The following is a 16,544-nucleotide window of genomic DNA, read 5'->3' as shown; positions in this document are numbered from 1 at the left end:
ACAGAGCCTGCTGAGACCAGCCCTGAGTTTAGCTATACAACTTATTTTTATACTGAGTACACAGTACAGTGTTGAAAGAAAGAACGAAAAAGAAAGAACGAAAGAAAATGAAAAAGACCAAAAAAGAAAAAACGAAAGAGAAAATGAAAAAGAGAAAGAATGAAAGAAAGAAAAAGAAATTAGAGAAGAGAGAGAAAAACACTTTATAGAGGGGAACTGTGTGTAGGAGAGATGAAGGGAAAGCTTTAGAGAGAGTAAATGAGGGAGTTGGCTAGGCAGAGTGATTCTGCAACAGACAGGAAGAAGAGAACCTCATTCCAGAAGGGCAGTAAAATGAAAGGAGAACCACAAAAGCAGTATAAATGCTAGTAAGAATTCCTGCTAATTAGTTTCAGTGAGGGGAAATGGAAGGATAAGCTCATAAGGGAGAGGTAAGGGCACAGTAGTGGGAGAGCAGGTAAAGGGCAGCCCTTGCTTTCAGTCACACCTCAGCCTGTGTGACATCTGATGAGAGCAAGTATAAGAATAGACATAAATAAGTTCCTCTTTGAGTGTCCTCTGCATATGACCACACATGGGATGCGCCAGCCGGGTGCAGCTTAGATGGTGGAACTAACTAGCAATGCCTGGTGGAGCAATCACACACGCCTCCCGCCTCTCCCCTTGCCATGCGAGAACATTCTGAGGGTGAGGCTGTAAGAGGATCTCTAATTCTATGGCATATCTGCTGTGTAATATCTGCAAGATCCACCTGTCTGAGGTTACTGTTTTCCAATTGTTGCAGAAATGGCACAGGTGGTCTCCAAAGAGGTCTTCAGGTCTGTGTGATAGACCCAGGCCAGTTGGGTACAGCACAGAGGTCGTATTGGGATCCAGGAAGTGGGCGGGCAAAGCCCGCCCACTGCCAAAGGATCCCCCCCAGCTTAAGAGGGGGGGTCCACAGGACCTGGAAAGCCAAATAATTACGGGGGACAACTAATGAACAACAGGGACAGGAGTGCGGTCAAAGGGTCAAATGAAGGGAACCGGACGGAGACACCAAGCAGAGAACCCCGGACAGCGCCCACTGCTCCTCGAATGTGTCAAGGGAGTCATTGGACGCCGCCCAAAGGCGTGAACGGACGGAAGATCGGAAATAGGCCCCACAGCCACAGGAGACTCCATCGGCCAACGTCCTCACCCTGGTTTTATAGATGGCCACTTTAGCCAGGGTCAGGAGGAGGTTGACCAGGAGGTCCCGTGACTTGGTGGGGCCAAGGAGAGGGAGTGCATAGATAAGAAGGTGAGGGGAAAAGTGCAACCAAAAACTTAACAAAATATTCATGAGGAGCCGGAATAGGGGCTGCAGCCTGGCGCACTCCAGGTAGACATGCGCCAGGGTTTCCCTCACGCCACAAAAGGAACAGGTGTCCGGGATTGGGGTGAACCGCGCCAAGTATGTGCCCATGCTCACGGCCCCATGAAGGAGCTGCCAACTGATATCCCCGGCAGGCCTTGGAACCAAGGTGGAATAGAGGCCGGCCCACCGGGGCTCCTCACCCAGCGGCACGGCAAGTACAGCAGAGAGGTAGAAGGCAGATATACTGGCCACTGGATAAGCAGTTTTCTGTTCCCTGACTGACCAGAGCAGGGCTGCTCCAGGCTAATGAGAACACCTGACTCCAATTAACCTGCAAAGTGTCAGGTGAGGCCACTAAGCTAATGTGAACACCTGACTCTAATTAAGGCCCCTCTGATACTATAAAAGGGCTCACTCTGGTCAGGCCGAGGGGAGCTAGAGGAGAGGAAGTGTGGCAGAAGGACTGGGTAATGAAGACAACCTCAAGCAACTGGAAAGGGAGCCCTAAGGTAAGGAAGGATGAAGAAGGCGTTACGAGAGAGAAGCGGGAGAGCCGTGGGGAAGTGGCCCAGGGAAATGTAGCAACTCTGGCAGTGGAAGGTCGGCTGCCAACAGCTGCTGCCATTAGGGTCCCTGGACCGGAACCCAGAGTAGAGGGCGGGCCCGGGTTCCCCCCAACCCGCCACTACAGAAACACCTCCTGGGAGGGGAAGACAGGCCTCTATTAGGACAGAAGGCTAAACTGTTCGGGAAAAAGCCCATAGGGACAACAGAGACTGTGGAAGTTCTCTCACCAACCTCCTTGCTGGCTTATGATGAAAAGGGCTCAGTAGACTGTAACCCTGGCCCTAGAGAGAGATGGGCTACATGAAGGGTCGCAGTGAGCCTCTGAGGCTAGCATAAAGCACCTGGAAGCGTGGGACCCACGGGAACAAGGTCGGAGCTCTGCCACATCTATAAAAGGGGGCATGGCACTACAGCCACTTCATTTCTTTCCTACCACATCCAGCTGATGGTTCAGGAACTGCTTCAAGCTTTGGCCCAAATCCTTCCCTTCAGTGCCTTCTAAGGCTATATCTACAGTTAACGGCAGTGTTGAGTACATACATGCCCCCTAGCACATGTATAAATTGCAACGTAGACTTTGAGGCAGCACTTAAGCAAGTAAAGACATACCAGAACCTCAGGGTATATACCCTACATGCAAGGTGTCAATTTCAAGCCTTGAAAAGGATGCAGATCAATATGATGGATCTCAGCAATTACTGTTATAGATTGTTGATGGGTCAAATCGGAATCATCAGATCTGAAGGTATGATCTCCTCCTCCTCCATGGAGTGAAAGCCTTATCCTTGGTCTTAGTTTTGATGGGTTGGAATCTGACAAGTCCACAGAATGCCTTTCGTCTCTCATATCAGAGTTCTTTCTGCTCATCAGTTCTTTAACTAGTCTCGGACCACCGGGATCTGATGAACATCTCTCTTGTGAGTTGGCTCTGGGCACAGAGACCCATGCTATCAGGGTGTATCTACTTGTAGGCTGACGGTTTTAGATCCTTCTTTGGAACCATAGCTTTCTTCAAGCTCAGAACTGCAGCAGACAAGTTCTGCAGAGACTTCTGTTGCTTCTTATCCCTGGTGTATTAGGGGCTGAAGAAGGTCTGTGAAGTGTCTCAGATTCAAGTGAAGGATTGGATCTGGCTGGCTTAGCTACTAATGCCTCCTGGAGCAATATAGCCTGTAATCTGTTCTGCTGCTCCTTACATGCTCTCCAAGTAAAAGTGGAGCATATGGAGCATTTGATGGAGAGTGTCCCTCTCCTAGGCATGCCAGGCATCTTGTATGCACATCCAACATCCAGAAGAGCAAAGGACAGGAGACGTCTTTTAAATCCCGTCATCTGAATCTTCAGATCCACAATCCCAGAATTGAAGATCCGCATTATCTAAAAACTATGTACACTAAATTGTGTTTAAAAATTCATCTAAAAACTAATCTTCTGGTCAGGTCAGAACTGAAAACCTGCTACCGCTACAACCATAAGTGGTACAACCTGTACTGGTCAACGCAGGGTGCTGGGCAGTGGTTGGTTAACCCGGAAACCTCAGGAACGCCAACGGCTTTGGGCTGATGAGTGCCTGAGGAAGGTAGTGGAACCGTTGATGGAGGAAATGCCATCCAAAGGTGGATGAGCAAATTCACTCAGTGTTTTTGCCAATGACATCCACACAGGACAGACTGGGTCCTTCACCTGTGGCTGTTAACAAATCTAAGAGCCCCGAAAGGCAAGCAAATGGAAGATCTCCGCTGCTCTGGCAACTCCAGCAGCGTAATTGGTTCCAAATGTATCAACACCCATCCTTCCTTTGGTCCAAACGAGTGAAGTCAAGAGAGGGATGCTGACACATGGGCAAAGCAGGGCCTCCATATCAACTGCCCAGGCTAAACATAGAAGGTAGCAGTTACGGGTTATAAGCTTTCACTCAATTGGCATGGAGGAGGGCGCCATGGGTCACCTTAGATGGTGGGAGGAATCACTGCATTCCATTGGTCAGCCACTGCCTGCCACAAGGCCAGGCACCCCCAGGACAATTAAGTGCTGACCTGCCCCAGACTGCCCACCTCATGGGGTGCATGGGGCTAGACCAAAAGTTGAATGGCAGATAGAAACTTTGCACCTGGCAAAAATAAGAAACCAAGAACTTTACGGCTTGGCAGCTGGAATGTCAGGACCATGTGTCTGGGATTGACAGACAATGACGACCTACAATACACATGCAGCATACGGAAGTCAGCTTTGATAGACTGTGAGCTCTACAAACTCAATGTTGACATTGCATCTCTTCAGGAAACAAGACTTGCAGATGCTGGTTCTGTCCAAAAGGCCAATTATACCTTCTTTTGGCCAGGTAAAAGCAGCAAAGAAAATCGCCTGCACAGTGTCAGTTTTACTGTGAGAAACAAGTGGGTAAAGCTCCTAGAAACACCCATTGGAAAGTCAGAGCGTATCATCTCACTTAAACTTCAGATGACCATCGGCTCTGTGAACATCATTAGTGCCTATGCACCAACATTCAAATCTAGCCCTGAAGAGAAGGATACATTTTATAGCTCTTTGCATCAAGTCCTCAGAAAAATACCATCAACTGAGCAACTTTTCCTCCTTGGTGACTTTAACACAAGAGTCGGTGCAGACAACAACTCATGGCTAGATTGCCTAGGACATTTTGGCATTGGCAAGATGAATGAGGACAGCCATCAACTTCTTGAATTCTGCTCCCAAAACCATTACCAATTCATATTTTACAGGAAATTATTGTCACGAAGTGTCATGGCAACATCCACGATCAGGCCACTGGCACTGATTAGACCTCAACGAAAACAATGAGGAGTACTAGTGGCACCTTAGAGACTAACAAATTTATTTGGGCATAAGCTTTCGTGGGCTAAAACCCACTTTATCAGATGCATGGAGTGGAAAATACAGTAGGAAGATAGATAGATATAACACTACATGAGAAGATGGGAGTTGCCTTACCAAGTGGGGGGGTTGAGACAATTCAATTAACGTGGGCTATTATCAACTGGACAAAAAAAATCACTTTTGTAGTGGTAATCAGGGAGGCTCATTTTAAACAGTTGACAAGAAGGTGTGAGTAACAGAAGGAGGAAATTAGTTGTTAGTTCTTGTAGTGACTCATCCACTCCCAGTCTTTATTCAGGCCTTGTTAGACCTAATTAGACCTTGTTATCATCAGGAGGAAAGACCTACCTTTAGTGCAGAACACTTGCACGTTCCACAGTGCTGATTGTGACATTGACCACTCCCTGATTAATAGCAAAGTGAAGATTACAGCCAAGAAACTACATAGAGGAAAACCTAGGAGAAAGCCCAAAATCAATGCTATTAACACCAAAAAACAGAGGAAATGCCAGGAGTTTGTGTAGGCTTTTGAACTTAGCATGCAAGGAAAGTCATTACCAGAGAAGGCAAGGGACTTTGGGGAAGATTTAAGAACAATACATGAAACAGCTTTAGCTACATTTGGGGGAAAGAGATCATCAAAAAAAGGACTGTTTTGAAGGAAATGAAGCTGAACTATTACCTCTCATCAATATTAAGAACACAACTGATCTGGAACACAACAAGAAGCCAACAGAGAGCACCAAAGCGAGACTTTGACATGCAAAAACCGAGATACAGCGAGCAAGCAGACGCTGTGAAAATCATTACTGGATCAAGCTCTGTGAAGAGATACAGACAACCTCAGACACAGGAAACCTCAAATGTATGATGTCATGTATGATGGCCTGAAGAAAGCTCTAGGTCCCTTTGTCAACAAGGTTGCCCCTCTCAAATCGCACAGCGGTGAAATCATTACAGATAAAAGCAAGCAGTTGTCTCATTGGGTTGAACATTATTCAGAGCTATATGCACAATAAAGAAACATCACCAGAAAATCACTGTACCAGATACCAACTCTACAGGTCATTTCAGAGCTAGATGTGGAGCCCACTGTAGAAGAGCTAAGCAAGGCCATTGATTTACTATCAATGATTTTCAAGGCTTCTGGAAAAGATGGCATCCCAGCAGAAATCCTCAAGTGTGGGAAAGACAGCATATTACCATATCTTCATCAGCTACTACTTAACTGCTGGAAGGAGGGTGAGGTACCACAAGAGATGTGCAATGCAAACATCACTTTGTATAAAAATAAAGGCAATAAGGGCGACTGCAACAGGTACAGGGGTATCTCGCTACTAAGCATAGCAGGAAAAGCTTTCACAAAAGTTATCTTAATGTGCCTACAACAGCTGGCAAATAGTGTCTACCCTGAATCACAGTGCGGATTCAGGGCTGGAAGATCTACTATAGACATGGTATTTTCTCTACATCAACTCCAAGAAAAGTGGAGAGAGCAAAACAGACCATTGTACATGGCCTTTGTGGACCTAACCAAAGCATTTGACATAGTCCGCAGAGCAGGTCTATTTGCAATACTAGAAAAGATAGGATGTCCACCAATCCTGTTAAGTCTTATACGTTCATTCCACAACAACGCAAGAGCAATTGTCCAATTTGACGGGTCCACTTCAGTCAGCTTTGAGATGAAAGCGGAGTGAAGCAAGGATGTGCTCTTGCCCCAGTACTCTTGAACTGTGCATTTAAGAACATAAAAGATGGAGTACATCTCCACACAAGATCAGATGGGAAACTCTTCAACCTGTCCTGATTTAAGACCAAAGTCAAATAGGTGCTAATCAGGGAACTTCTATTTGCTGGTGATGCTGCCCTCATAGCCCACAATAAAAATCTACAACAAGAACTCAGACTGCCTTTCAATTACCTGTCAGGCATTTGCTCTCACCATCAGCATCAAGGAAACGGTTGTATTTGGACAGAGGTTTCCACAAGATCCTTCAATTACCTTAAATGCAAACCAGCTACAAGTAGTCCAAAAGTTCAGCTATTTAGGTTCTACATGATCACCAACCTCTCACTGGATGAAGAACTAAATGTTTGCATTGGAAAGACTGCCACCACCTTTAGCAGACTAACTAAAAGAGCATGGAACAACTCAAAGCTTACCATCAAGACCAAAATTCTAGTGTACCAAGCTTGCGTCCTCAGCACTCTCTCATATGGTGAGAAAACATGGACAACTTATGCTTATTAGGAGAAAAGGTTGAACACGTTGTTTACGCCACATACTCAGCATCAAATGGCAAGATAAAGTCACCAACACAGAGGTCCTTCAAAGGACAAATTTACCAACTGTGACAGCCCTGCTCAAGCAAAGATGACTGAGCTGGCTGGGCCATTTGAGTAGGTTGGAAGATGGACGCATAACCAAGGACATGCTATATGGGGAGCTATCAGAGGGAACAACAACAATAGGAAGTCCCAAACTTCACTATAAGGACGCATGCAAGCGAGATAGGAAGGAATTTGGAATTGATCCTGACCAATGGAAAATCTTGGCAAGTGACTGTAACAAGTGGCGCCATCGTATCCATCAGGGTATCAAAGTCCATGACAGGAGCTGGCTCCTACAGCTTGAGGAGAAAAGAGCCCATAGACAGCAAGCAGCTCTCAACCAAGATACATACATTTGCAATAACTGCCAAACATCATGCAAATCTCAGATTGGCCTATTCAGTCACAAGACATTGCAAATTATCTACATCATAGGTTGCAATTCCCAACATCTCTCGCAGACAAAAGGATGCCAACAGCCAATATAAACTAATCTAAGGCCTTGTCTATGCTGGCGGTGGCATATCTGGTATGTGTAGCTACACAGCACAGTGAAAAGCAGGCTGTGTCCACACTACAACATGCAGCTGCATGTCAGTGAAAGGCTCTGGCAGCAGGGAGACAGCTGGGAGCTGTTGGAGCCTTTCCCCATTGCTGAAGTCTTTCACTGTGGTGGGGAAAGGCTCTGGTAGTTCTGCATTGCTGGAGCTTTTCCCTGCGACAACTACTGGAGCTTTTTCCTGCTGCCAGAGCCTTTTACTGCATTGGGAAAAGGCTCCGGTAGCAGTGAGGCAGCAGGACACTACATTGCTAAAAATAGCAGTGTAAATATGAGACACTCTGCTTGGGCATGTAGAGAACCATGTAGGCATTGATATCACCCAGGCTTATCAGGACTGAAACTGGGATCAGATCTGCAATCTGACTCTGAACGTGAACAAATTACACAGCAAAAAGAAAACCACACTGCCAGACAACCATATGAGGACTCTTATCATATGACATATTATTATTCGGAACCTAATATGGAATTGTGGCCAGTGTGTCAGATTCTGCCATAGGTAAGATGGCCATACTGGCCTTCTCCTGGACATTTTCAAGAGCCTCACCCCCTTTTTATGTAAGGAAACCTTCTCCACCTACTATGCCGGAGATTTTCAACTGTCAGATCCTGAGGTCCCGGATCCGTCTGCAAGACACAAGAGTAGAGATCGGTCCCCCCCAGTCATCCTGGATATGCTTTTAGTGGAAGAGGAACCAATGTTAGCTGAACATCCTCATGAAATGGAACCTGAGTCAGAGGGTCAAATCTCTCCATATTACAGTATGGCTGCCTTTTGAAAGCTGTCCCACAATGCCCCATATTGACAGTTAAATCGGTGCAAGCACTCCTGGTGAGGACGCGCACTGCTGACACAAGGAGCATAGTGTGGATGTTTAAAAGAGATTCAATTATCTGTGGTGACTGTACGTTGACCTAACTTAGGTCAACCTAATTTTGTAGTATAAACTTGCCCTGAAACAGAGTTAGTGAGGCAGAGAAATGGAAACAGCTGAAACTACAGCAAACCCAAGCAAGCATTTAAGAGCTCTAGATCATTACTGGGTTTGTGTTCACTGAAAAAAGGTACATTTTGTACATTAAAATAGCTATCTCAATGTAAAATCCTAGCAGAGATGAGGCATAGATAATTTTTCCCTTTAAGTAGCTCTAGTCGAGGTCAACCTCAGGTGGTGAGTATAGGATTAATCTTGAATACCCATATGCCGCATCTCCACTATAGCTATCTCATGGTAAAAGCACACCTTTTTGCAGTGAAGACAAAGCCACGGTTACTAATTCAAAAATTACAGTGGAATAAATACGATAGTGAGTAATGAAAAGCCAGTTTTATCCTCACTGATAAGGAAGAGGGGGACTTTATAACCCACTCAAAGCCCCACCTCTTGTGTTTGCCACCTCTTTTCACTTAGCAGTAATAGCAGCAATGGTATTCCACTTTTTCCATTGTGTATAGTATAGTACACATTACAGTGTTGTGATAATGCAAATACATATACACAAGCAATCACATACACAGATTCACAACACATACCTAGCCAGCAAACTGCAATATAGCTATTTAAAAACCTCTTTTTATTACTCTCCTGAAGAGTGACTTCAGTAAAATAGGATACTGGCTCCCCATATTTACTGTATTACACATATAGGGTGCCAAGTTATTTTGAATTTTGGTTGTGGCCAAAAAAAACCCCTTGAATGTCATTGTAATTCATAACTAGAATAATTATGCACTTGCACTGCAGTAGTTCCTAAAGATTTCAGTCAGGGATCAAGACCCCATTCTGGTAGATACTGTATACATGTACAACAAAAAGACAGTTTCTGCCCCAAAGAGCTTAGTCTACATACTGTATTGCCTACTCCTGGAAACAACTTCCAGGACTCTGGAAAGGTAAAACTAACTTTCCCGGTTCCTTCTATACCCTGCTTCCACCACGATCACAGAAAGGAACTTTCCAGAAGATAGCCCACACAATTTCCTCTAATACATTTCTAGGAAAGATGGCTGTAGTTAGCAGAGACTGATCAGAGAGAGAATTCAATTTACCTTCACTCAATATTGGATACAGTACAAAGAAGCAATTCCATTGCAGCCATAGGACAAGACCTCTCTGCAGTTCCCAGCCCAATGTATATCAACTTCCCAATCCTACTGGGGTTCACTTTCAAACAGTAATATTCTGATCTCTAAAACCTGCCTGACATTAAAAGCTGATCAGTTGAAAATGAGAATATTCACCTGGCTCTGATTTTGTTTGAGTGACATGAATCCAGCTGGGGATATAAGATATTTATAGAAATATGGACAGAAATTGCAATGGAGAGAGATTTACAGAGGGACTCATTTACACTTATTCAGATATAGATGGGAGAAATTTCCCCCAAAATTGACCCTTCACATTGATGAATAATAAAAACTATTTCCTGCATGCTGATTTCGGGTTTCCTTGTAAGATTTCCTAATTGATAAAAGGTATAAATGATTGGGCCACAGGCAGATTTGGGGTGTTCATCCTCCCTTTCTATTCCAAGGATAGTTTACCAACCTAATTTGGAAGTAATTTTCTGGCTGACCAACATTTGTTCCTTGCCACAGTTAATTTCATTTGATTTTCTTTAGGCAAAAGGATTTGGAACAAAACTCAAAAGTAAACATTTGAAATGAAAGGTTTTTAACATGTAATTTAGGATGCTAAAACAAAATCAAAATATCAGGTATTCCGCTGATTTTTCCTTGCTGCAGAATTCATTAAAGATTTGGTGGAAATTAGTTGAGTTTCCAAGGTCATGTATTCAGCAATGCAGGATGGCCAGGAACACAGATGTCTGACAGCAGCTAAACCCCTGCAGATTATTTTGTAACCTGAGGGATCAAGTTAAGAAAGCAGTATTTAGTTCAAGTTCTCTCCAAGCCTAGGATTCTCTGAATCCAAGACACCATTTCTGCACTGAATCCTAGAGACTTTCAGCTGAAAGTGGAGTACTGCTGATGAGTATCCTGAATCTGGGACACAATTCCCTGAAGTTTCTCAGATACCAGGACTGCACACAGGTCCAGAAGTCATAATTAAAGTTTTGCTTCATGTCTTCAGGCCCAGTGCTTATTTGTACAGACACAAGTTTGGGCACAATTTTGGGGAGTGAGGGGATCTTCTGTACCTCCCCTATAGGAATTGTAGTGATTAGAAGTAAAATGAGAGACATTCTATTTCTGAACTTTAAACCATAATTATTTCTGTGTTGGGACTTGCTGTTTTGTTTTTTCCATTTATGTAGCTACTAGCTTTTAGTTAGTACTTTCCTTTAACTTCAGGTCCACCAAGCCTAGCCCATCTCATCTTATTTAGGCACCTCTTAGGGAATGAATTACCCCCTTCCACCAAACTCTTAAGGGTTGTGGAGTAGCATCGTTAAACATTAAAAAGGGTCCCTGTGGAAAGAACAATGAGCTTGGCTTCATTATATTATATATATAAGGACCAACTTCCTGTAGCCACAGCTAGACAAGTAAAGCTCAGATGTAGTTCTTTAGTTTTCTCTGTTTCTACTCTTTCTTTAATAAGCAGCCATTTGTATAAATGCATCTGTAATCTGCGTCTTGATTGTTGACATGAGGGACAGCAGCTGATGTCTTTCAAGATCCTGAAAAGGAAAGACTCCACCCACCACCTACAGGAGAAGAAGAGAAGAAGAGAAAACACTTTACCAACACATCCCATCTCACAATCCTTCGGCCTGTTCCCCTCTCCATTGTCCTCAACTGCTCTTTTTCCTCTGGCTCCTCTTTCTCCTCCTACAAGCAAACTATTTGCCCTACCTTGATCACAACTTCCCTTACATGCTAATCTGCTTCTCTGATGGGGGGGGGGGGGGATATCTGATGCCTGCATGATCCTGAAAATGATCATCTTCTCTCTCCTCTCCTGTGTCTCCAGAAGCCTTGGGCATGCTGTCTGCTCACATTGCCTTGGCTTCTCAACCAAGTCTCTCTCCGATTCCCTCTAACCTGGTTTTCACCTCTATATTTCACCAACTTGCCCTTCCCAGCTAGGTTTAAGTGCACTTTTGTCTTGTTATTTTACTTTATTTTCCTGCTGCTTTCAACACTGATAATTTCTTTCCCCCTTACTTTTCTCTCTCCTCTCTGGGCATCTGTGACTGTGCCCTCTCCTGGTTCTCCCTCCTACCTCCCTCATTGCTCTCATTTGACAGATCCCGATCCTCCCCGCCTGTCTCTGTCTTTCACAGGGTTTGTTTTTCTTCCTTTCCTTTGTTCTATACACACTCAGGAGCCCATCCCTCTCCCCCCCACTCCCCCTTCACACAAGTTTTTACTATCAACTCTAAGCCAATGACACCCAGGTCCACTGGAGTAGAATGCAGAGCCCAACTCCTGTTATTTCTACCTTGGATATTCCAGTTTAAGGGTTTAATTGAAAAAAAATTCTGATCATCTTTCCCCCATCCAATTAGCTAGAAGCAATCTTCCCTGTCCTTGTTATTTAAGAACGTGGCATCCCAGTCCATTTTGCTACTTGTAGCAGCATATCAATATGTGCTCCTGGCCCCAAACTTGAACTACTTAAAAAGGTCCTTGCAAAATAATTTAAAATGTTTATAATCCACTCAGTCCAATTATAGGGGGAAACCATCCTATATTTTAAATATTTCATTACTACTCAGACCCATCCTTCAGTATCAATAAAACTGCAAAAGCCAAGTTTGCATAATAGAAATCTTCCATTTTTGTGTTTCAGCTTATGTCCCCCAACTGCTCATTGTTCTATACCCTTAGCTGTCTGTGGGACACTCTTATTTTGGCATTTTAAATGACTGATAGATTCTGGCATCTCACTAGCAGGACTGCAATGACAACACACATCCCACTTCATCAGGAGAGGAAGTGAATGGTGATAATTAAAATCAACAAAAGAAAAACTGGGGGGAAAAAGCGCTGCATGATAGTTCTGCTGTTGCAGGTGCTATTATATAGAATCTTGCAGTGACATTCTCTCTCCCTGAATCCACTGAACTGTCTGTTTGCACATGCAAACACCTGATTGGTACACTGAATCCTGGTAAATGTTAGAGCCAATTAAGTGCTCAGGAATTTATGTATTTTTACATATAGTCCTGGCTTCTGATAGTCTGGAAAATCAGGCCCTAAACTGTTAACAATTATTACATTTTTACTAAACTAGTGCAATGTTTGAGCTGTATGGATGAAAACTGCTGCTTAAATGTGTAAGTACCAATGTCTCCCTTGCTGACTCACTCTCATGTGAGGTTAGAAAGCAGTTTTCCCTTCAAGGGCATACTGATGTAACCCTACCCCAAAACATTCTAGGACTCAGATAGTCTAATTCAAACCAAGATTTACTGACACAGGGGAAAACAGATTGAAATTGTGTGGTCCCTTTCCCTTTGAGTCATCTGACATAGTTGTGTTCAAACTTTTTTTAGCCTCTGACTCATCAATCAAAAAATCATCTTGTGATCTGTCACATGCCTTTACAAATTCAAATCCTTTACAAATTCAAAAGATTGTGGGATTTGGATCATGCGACAAAGATCACTTTCATACCTATTACAGTCTTCACAAATAGAATATAGTTACCAACAGCCAGTAGATGTCAATTAATTTTTTTGAAAATTAACCGATGAACAAAAAGTATGTCTTGTCAATAGACAGCAAAACAGGAAGTCCTCATGTATAGATCATTTCTAGTCATACAACTCAAATGTTGAAAGTTGGGAAGAAGATATCTGTAGTTTCATCCCTTTGTACTGACAGGCATTGACTTCTGAACTCCTCTAAATAGCTGTTTCTGAACATCTGCAGTCATGCCATGAATTTGTCACCTGACTGCATCATTTGAGAGGGGAATGAGTTTGCTTTGATTTGACTGGCAGCAGCAGATCCCAGCATAACACTAATGACATCCAAGACATAGGGCACAATCAGTTCCCCTAACTATATGTGGCTTGGCAGCTTTTGCTGTTTGCTGTGACACCAAGTATGATGCTCAGAGGGCTTTCATATTTATAGTATTGTTATTTAATGAAACAGTCTTCTGATTTTGTAAACCCAGAAGCTTTTGTTTGGAAGAATGCAAAGGAGTTTCTTTTGTAAAAATGGGTCATTGGTCTCCAAATGGCCCAGTGCTCGCTCCTTTTAATAGCGTATGTCTGTATAGATCTACATTGAACTACAAACCCCATTTTTGTTTTGTGAACACCATTCTTCACTGTACCTTCACTGTGGCCTTTTAACCTCCATCTTGTATTGGAACTGTTAGAAGAGGGCTAACAAAAGAGAGCAATCAAGAATCCATCTGGAGGGCTTTCCATTCAAATGGAAACAAGTAGGACAATGAGCTGGCTGCCGCCCAGAGGAACCAGCTGTACCAGGTGAGACCGTAACCAAGCAATGGATCACCTGATGAGGGATTTAAGACTCCACTCAGGAGTTCACCAGACAGAAAGAACTGGAACTTTCTAAAAGGAAGGCTCTCTCACCAGCCATTTTAGAAGAGACCAGAACAAGAAGGTAAAGATGTGCCAGGGGAGAAGAGGGTCCTGGGACCATAAAAGGACTGACCAAAACACAAAGGGTTTGCAGAGTGATGAGATTCTGGAAGGAGGGTTTTACATGCAGGTTTTTGTTATTTTTCTATAGATCTGTATATCTCTTGTGCTTTGTCTGTGAGTAAGATGTGATTGGTTTAAAATTTTCCTTGCAAAATCAGTGTGTCCCTGGCTTTCACTGTCACTTAGTCCCTGAAGGAGGAAACAATAATTCAGAGGGGATACGGCATCAATGGAATTCTGGGAGCATGCAAGAGCTACTGGGGAGGCTTGGGAAAGCTGACACTAATGACAGGTTCTAGGCAGGGAAACCTGTAGAGCAAGAGATAGCTGCAGGCATGGGGACAGAAAGGAAGATGTTGGGCTCCTGACTCTAGCAAAATGGCAAAATCCAGGATAAAAAGGAAGAATTCCATGGCATATTAGAAACGTGACCAATATCATGACCGTGGAATGGCAGAGTGCTCAGGGGCTTGATTGAAACGAATCACAATTCTTAAGAGATAGTGCTTCAGACTCCCTGCAGATTCACGAAGGCATCACTGAATCAGTTTATGCTTGGTTCACTTTTTCAAGTTTCTACCTACAACCTAAGTTCCTCTATGCTGTGTGGCCAGGTGGCTGCCCAGCAAGTTATCAAGTGGCGCGCCCTTCAGGTGTCCCTCCGTCCACTACCATGCTGCTCCTGCCCTCTTCCTTGGAGCTTCTCCCAGGAGCCTCCTGATGTCAGGGTGTCCCCCCGCCCCTGTACCCCATCTCTGCAGAGCTGGGGGGACAGGGATGTGACAGGGCTCAGGAGTGAGAGGGAGGGAGCTTGCTGTTGGCTGCTGCTGCTGTGTCTGCTTTGAGTGCTGATCTACTTAAAAGGGCTGCAAATCATAGGGCTGAAAAGAAACAGCGCTCAGGATTTTAGTGAGGCTTCACCATTCAGGCTGCATTTTGCCATCATCTGAAATTCCATGCTTTAATTAAAAACAATCCCTGAGTTTCTATCTTTTTCCATTGTGAATACAGAGTCATAACACTGTAAATTGATGTGTAAACACTAGAATAACAGTAACCTCCACAGAGCTGCCTCTCATGGAGAGAGAGGGCTGGGTCCTCTGTAGAAGGAGGAAAAAAAGGCCTCTTTCAGTGAGGAATGCGGTCTGGGAGATGTGTTCTCCCATCCTGGATCCATGTTGCCCAGGTCTGGGGCAATGGCCTGACTACTCTATAGGCCCCCAGCTCCACGTCAGAGCTATCAGCCAGGTCTCCACATTCTTGGGCATTGGCATACGGATACTTTAAGTTTTAGTCCCCTGACTATAACTCAGAATGGGAGGAAGCCGCTCCACTTCCCCCAGAATTCAATGGGACACTGTATATACACACTCCTTCCTCCTGTGCCCATTTATACACACTGGGGCTTTAAGGAAAAGCACCATATAGTGTGAGAGTTAGCAATATTGATTACCTGAAGGATGCCCCAGGGCAGCTGCAGTCCACTGGGGATTCCTGCCAGGCTGTGAACGTACTTAAAGGGGCAACACACGTCTCTCTCACACAGCGTGTGTGTGTGTGTCTCTCACACAGCGTGTGTGTGTGTGTGTGTGTGTCTCTCTCACACACACACACACACACACACACACACACAGTCTTTCACACTCACTTCTCAACACATACTTGTATTGTTGTTAATTCTTGATACTTCCTGCAATGCATATATAGTCTCTGTAATTTTATTATTTCAAAATGCTGTTACTTCAGTTTTTTGACTGGTCTATGCATTTCATAATTTTTATTTCTCTCTTACACTTAAATTTAATTCTCTGAGAAGTGAGTTCTAAAATGTCTAACCTGTCCTGGCTGAAGTTATTATCCTTATGGTAACTTATTAAAAATATATATTATATTTAGGTTTTTTGTTTCTACTGGCGGCACACATCTGCTCATTACCTCGATAATTTGGTACACATAACGAAATTCATTCCACACATGGATGGAAAAAATCAGAAGGAACATTGCTTACAATTATACAAGCTAGAAACATTTTTTTAAAATGTTTTCAAGAGTTCTTGAAATGTATGTTTGATTTTCAATGTTTGGATTTGTAAGTGTAAATTTAATTCAGAATTACGGTATTAAATGTTGAAATGAAATTAAATGTTGTTGAAAAAAATTACAACTTTCTCTCAAAGTTCTTCTGCCCTTTAAAGAAATCACTTGTAAAAATTTATCTTAACATCTAGAAACAATTTTTGGCCTAGGAAACATCTTCTCCTATCATATGCCCAGCATATACTCCATGAAAGA

The sequence above is a fragment of the Dermochelys coriacea genome, chromosome 1 (assembly GCF_009764565.3).
Source record: "Dermochelys coriacea isolate rDerCor1 chromosome 1, rDerCor1.pri.v4, whole genome shotgun sequence".
Lineage (NCBI taxonomy): Eukaryota > Metazoa > Chordata > Testudines > Dermochelyidae > Dermochelys > Dermochelys coriacea.
The sequence above is the reverse complement of the archived record's forward strand: the minus strand, read 5'-3'. Positions refer to the sequence as shown.